At 42.3% G+C, this 6,000-nt stretch overlaps 1 protein-coding gene across 3 annotated transcripts in view; it reads right to left on the reverse strand.

Moving 5' to 3' along the window:
• The window catches only part of P4HA1 (prolyl 4-hydroxylase subunit alpha 1), an 84,250-nt gene extending 78,608 nt beyond the window's left edge, over positions 1–5,642 (reverse strand). The window contains exon 1 of one of the 3 annotated variants that reach the window (XM_082634495.1): positions 5,491–5,642. The gene's annotated coding sequence lies outside the window, so the exon portion shown is untranslated. Of the gene's footprint in view, positions 1–4,878; positions 5,405–5,490 lie in introns of those variants that run through there. The other 2 variants (XM_082634494.1, XM_082634496.1) reach the window with 2 other exon arrangements.
• Between the last annotated feature and the right edge of the window lie 358 nt (positions 5,643–6,000).

Raw genomic sequence — 6,000 nt, forward strand, 5'->3', positions numbered from 1 at the left:
TTCACAAATATCATTATTTAAGATTTTTTTATTCAAACAGTAAATTGAGATCTATTCTCAAAATACCTTTGAGGTTTAAAGACTGGTAAATTTGAGAGTATGCAAATTTGAGAATGTCTTCAAGCAACTTTTGAATATGAATAAAATCTTGTCTGGGTTTAAAAAAAGGGGGGAGGTTGTTAGAACAAGAGGGCAAGAACAAAGGCCATATGTATACAGCAAGTAATGCTTTGAGGACCTAAATTCAACAACTAGGTTTAAGAAGCACTAAAATAATTATTTACTGATCATTGTTTGAAAGAATCAGACCTGAAAATCCAGTTAATATAAGATTAGAGTGTAAGAGAAGTCTTGAGCCTACTTAAAACCAGTTAATCAATATTTACTAAACACTCTCAAATAAAACAATTAGGCATATAAATCTATGTAGCTGTCCTCTATTCTGTATGTTAATTCAAACATGTTGTTATAATGATTCTTCCAGCACAATGTTCAGAACATAGTAACAGATGCTAATACTTAATGATCACAATATTGAATCAAGGAAAACACCTTTTTCTCTCATTCTCTAAAACTAAACATACTCTGTACACAAATTTCCCTTTGTAACAGAAATTCTTAAAATTTTTCAGAAAACAGTTCATGGTTGAAAGTTTAAGAAATTATACGGGCAATAGTGCGAGGTACTGAGGTGAAAAACCTTAAAAAATATAGATTCAGAAAAACAGAAAATAGATTAAAATAGACATCTGAAAATTAGTGATTAATACTTTACAAGTTTCCATTTCTATTACTTACTCCCCAGAAACTTTACAAAAGCATCTTCTCCCAAAATTTTTACACACTTATAGAATCCATTTCTTCACTGCTATAGACATAACAGAAGATTCTTCCATTTGGTGCTTCATCTCAATGTTCACTGTTGACTACTAATTTTTTCTTTTTTTCTTTTTTTGGCGGTACGCGGGCCTCTCACTGTTGTGGCCTCTCCCGTTGCGGAGCACAGGCTCCGACGTGCAGGCTCAGCGGCCACAGCTCACGGACCTAGCCGCTCCGCGGCATGTGGGATCTTCCCGGACCAGGGTAAGAACCCGCGTCCCCTGCATCGGCAGGCGGACTCTCAACCACTGCGCCACCAGGGAAGCCCGACTACTAATTTTGACTACTAATTCTTGGGCAAATTACTTGACTTGGAATCTCAGTTTCTTTATTTGTAAAATGGGGATGATATAAAACCACCTCACAGAATTATTTTAAAGATTAAATTATATAATATTATGAAACAACACTTTATAAATTGTAAAGTGCTTTAGTTGTTATCAGGTTGATTAAAAAATCTTCTCAGAGCCCAATCCAATCCCCTAGAAAATTCACTTAGTGGGAAGAAAAAAGTACTGACATAAGAATTTTATTGTCATGTTATTTCTTCTCCTAAAAAAAAAAAGAGTACAGATAGAATGAAAACTGGTTAAAGTTTACTGTAGCTAAACAGGTAGATAAGATAAAGCACTAAATTACAGCCTTCTCTTCACACTACTTATAATGAAGAAATAGCTCAAATGCCCAACAAGAAAGGCTGAGTATATTACTTTGATGTATTATAATATCACTATTTAAGTGAAAAATATGTAAACCAAAACATGGACACATTTATATAAAACACTAAGCAGGCAGCGGAAGAAGTCCAAGACAGTACTCATTCACTGATGACAACTATGTAAGAAGCATGAATCTCTATACTGTATTTTTTGCCAATACACAACCAAATATACTAATAGTCATACTGAGCATCCAAAGCAACATTAGGAAAAGGAATGTTTTTCATTATATCAAGTTCAAAACCGCTGGAGTAACCTTAATGAAGTCCTTTGAGCGTCATTAGTTTTTATTGAGGCACAATATATGGCTAGAAGAAAATTAATGAGAGGATACCTTTAATTAATTAATTTATTTATTTATTTTTTAAATTTAATTAATTAATTTATTTATTTATGGCTGTGTTGACTCTTCGTTTCTGTGCGAGGGCTTTCTCTAGTTGCGGCAAGTGGGGGCCACTCCTCATCGCGGTGCGCAGGCCTCTGACTATCGCGGCCTTTCTTCTTGCAGAGCACAGGCTCCAGACGCGCAGGCTCAGTAATTGTGGCTCACGGGGCTAGTTGCTCCGCGGCATATGGGATCTTCCCAGACCAGGGCTCGAACCCGTGTCCCCTGCATTGGCAGGCAGATTCTCAACCACTGCGCCACCAGGGAAGCCCAGGATACCTTTAATTTATACAAATAAATTTCACTGAGTAGAAACACAAATGAAACTTTAACTAATGAAGCTTTCACAAATACACATACACACTTTATTTGGCTTGTCTCTTACACATTCATTTTTTATACACACACACACCCATTATGTAATTATAAAATTCAAGATCTCACTGTCAGAAGAGCAATAAAGTGTAATGCCAAGGGCCTGTGCAATTTACTTTTTCTTTACCTTAAAGTATTTTTCACTTTCAGAGTACAGCCAAAAACATGTTACAACATATAAGGGGTTGGGGTGAGGCCAATATGATGTACGATTGCCTAGGCAATTTAGCAATTCAACAATTCTCCAACCAACTTACTTTTGTTAAAAAACTCTTTTAGCAAAAGTTTATTAGGGTCATCTATATAGTCAAGTCCAGTCAGACTTACAAGCCCAGCTCAATTTTCAAAAATATTCAAGAAACCCTGCCTCAAGATACCTAGATGCCCTTACTCCATACCTTTTACTTTTTGGTTCTTGTAGCGTTAGGGTTTTGCAGTTTATAGATGCACTTGTGGAGGGAGAGAGTATCTGTAAATGGTAATTAAAATTCCACACAGGTATGTATACTTGCATTTTCAGACCCAGGGTCCACACCTTCTATCAGATTCTCAATGGATTTCATGACCTCAAAATAGGTTGAGAACTACTACTATGTATCTCATAGGGACACTTTTCAAATCTAAGAGATGTAATTACATCCCTCCCAGTTAATAACTGCTAAGTAAAATAAGGCATTCCTTCCACAGGAGTGAAGGCTCACAAGCTTTATGGCTGCATCCCTGGAATAAAAGCAGGAGCTTGAACATATTTGCCCTATGAAAGATACTGCTTGTCAGTATACAACCCACTCTGCACTATTAGAAAAGGTTAACATCTCCTTACCAAAAAGCCAAGATTCCCCTGCAACAACCTGGACTACCCTGGTAATACAAAGTTTTCCTTTTTCAATAGTCTTTTACACTGTCTAAATTTTTCTGCAATAAATTAAAGTTGTACACATTTTTTCATCTTTTTTTTGTTACTATTTTAGTTACCAAAATACAAAATGGCCAATAAAATTATCCACTTACCAAAATCCTTGATTTTCAGTACTTCAAAATAAAACTCATTTTAAGATATCAAAGCATTATTCACCTGAAGACACAGAGTAGTCCTTTTCCTAGTAACTATGTTAAATCTATAAGAATCATTTGTGGGCTTGCCTGGTGGCGCAGTGATTAAGAATCCGCCTGCCACTGCAGGCGACACGGGTTTGAGCCCTGGTCTGGGAAGATCCCACATGCCGCGGAGCAACAAAGCCCGTGAGCCACAACTACTGAAACCTGAGCGCCTAGAGCCCGTGCTCCACAGCAAGAGAAGCCACCGCAATGAGAAGCCCACGCACCGCAACGAAGAGTAGCCCCCGCTCGCCGCAACTAGAGAAAATCCCGCGCACAGCAACGAAGACCCAAGGCAGCCAAAAATAAATAAATAAAATAAAATAGATTAAAAAAAAAAGTCATTTGCCATCAGCCATCTAAAATATTGGCAGGACTTAAAGCATAATGTACCAAAACCAAAACTGACATGACTTTCAAAGGTAAGTGATGAAACCTATGCTTCCCACAGAAAGAAAAGATAAAATTTGAAGTTCATCGTTAAGATTTAGAAATCATATTCACAGGCTAAAAGTCAAAGTTAAAGAAAAATCTCTGAATGTCTAAATTTTAAATCAAGGCAAAAAACCTTATTCACGGTTGTTCACTTTCAGCTTCTTAAATATTTCCTCCTTAACGTATCCATTTTTTCCATAGATACTTGACCAGAAAAATCCCTTCTAAATGTTTTATAAATTAAATTCCAGTGTTCCTGCTATGAGGACTGAATATTTCATCAGATTATTTTAGGAAAAGACTAGCCTCATTCATAAGCTACATCTAAATCTAAAAAGGGAAATACGTTTCTTCCCCGAACCTACAAAAAAAAAAAAAAGGCAAAAGTTGATGAAAGAACACTGCTGCCACGTCTTTTCCCTTCCCCCACTCAGTAGTGGCTATTTCATCCCTTCAGAGTGCATTCCAAGGGAAAGTCCATAGCTCTCAGAGAAACCAGCAACAGTTAAGTCGAAATTGGCAAGCCGCTTTGGCCTTTTCGATCAATTCCTAAAAGCAGATCTAGTTTCTTCATCCCTTTCTTAAAGCAAACAGTGCAAAATTCCAAGTCTTCACCACTCTACCCGGAACGCCTAAATTGTTAGTGTCTAAAAACTGACTGTATTTATTTTAATACAATCGATTATTTAGGAGAATTGGTCCCATACTTATGGAACCCATTCTTCCTCCCCCTTAAAACATACAGCTGGGGGCCATCCACGTAACTCAAAGTTCTCACATAGTCAAAGAATTCCATTTACTGATGTGGACTTTTAAAAGCAGCAAACTTGGTGGAGAGAAAGAGAGGGGGAGGGGAGAAGCTCATGTGCCTTTAAAATTTTTATGTGGCAGAAGAAGGAAGGAAGAAAACTAGCTTCCCAGTTGACTGGAGGATCTGACAGCCGACTTCCTCAACCCAGCCGCCCGAAACTCGCCGCCCGGGGCTACCTCCAGCTGCTCCGGCAGCACCGCTGCGCGCAACAGATGAGTAAAGCCTGAACTTCCGCGGGTAGGTCCTCTTCCCAGACCCCACGACTCTTCGGCAGGATAAAAATGCCCGAGCGCTTCCCCGTCAGCTATAAGCTTTAAAAACCGCTCTCCATTGCCACACGCTAACCATCTGCTGCTGTGGAGGCCGAAAACCCTCGCGTACTCCTCGGCTTTTTAGGCAGGACCAGGTAGGAGAGGAGCTCGGAAAACTCAACAGGGTGATTCCTCCCCAGGAAGGAATATTCAAGAAAGTGCTGGTCCCCGGGGCGGAGACTGATGCTGCCGCAGCCCCAACGGTCGGGGCGCCAACCTGGGAGGCGGTGGGAAGAGGAGCACGGAAGAGGGCTGAAGGGCCTCTGGGGCACCCAGGAGACGCGGGGCGCAGGGCGAGGGGCCGAGTCTCCAGGGGAGAAGGTACTGAGCCAGTAGTAGTAAACTGGGGGAGCCTCCCCCTGCCACCGAGCCATACCACGAGAGGGGGCAGGGACCAGACCACCATAGCCATCCGAGAAGGGCCACGGCTGCCCAAGGATTTAAGCCTCAGTCCCCAAGGTCGGAGGAGCGTCTCACCTGGGAAGTGGCACGGGAGGGCTGCGCGTTCTTCAGTCCCCGGTCGCCTGCGCTCGGCCGGCTACCTAATCCCTTCCCTCAGCCCGTTGGCGGCGCGACTGGGCAGCAGAGGGAGCCAGTTAGCCCTTTTATAACCTCCAGGCTGCGACGGCTGCGCTGAGGAGGAGGCGACTGCAACCCTCGCTACGTGAGCTCGAGCACACCAGCGTCCCGGCGTCTGCACAGGCGCCCAGCCCGGGCCCTCTCCGCCCCTACCCGCGGCCCACGCCCCACGCCCAGGACTCCTCACCAGCTGGTGGAGTCTGAGGCCCAGAGGAGGGGCCGGCGGTCGCGCCAGGGATGTAACGCGCCTGCGCGGGGTTCTCGCCACGCCACCGTCACCGTGGTTACCTCGGATTTGCCCCGCTTCTTTCAACAGGTTGTTTAGCGCCTGAATTTCGGGATCAGCCCCTGTCAGGCCTGAACGACGAAACCACCAGCGAGGAAATATCTTAAATTTGAGAAGAGGAA

The sequence above is a fragment of the Mesoplodon mirus genome (assembly GCF_964341445.2).
Source record: "Mesoplodon mirus genome assembly, chromosome: 2".
Classification (NCBI taxonomy): Eukaryota; Metazoa; Chordata; class Mammalia; order Artiodactyla; family Ziphiidae; genus Mesoplodon; species Mesoplodon mirus.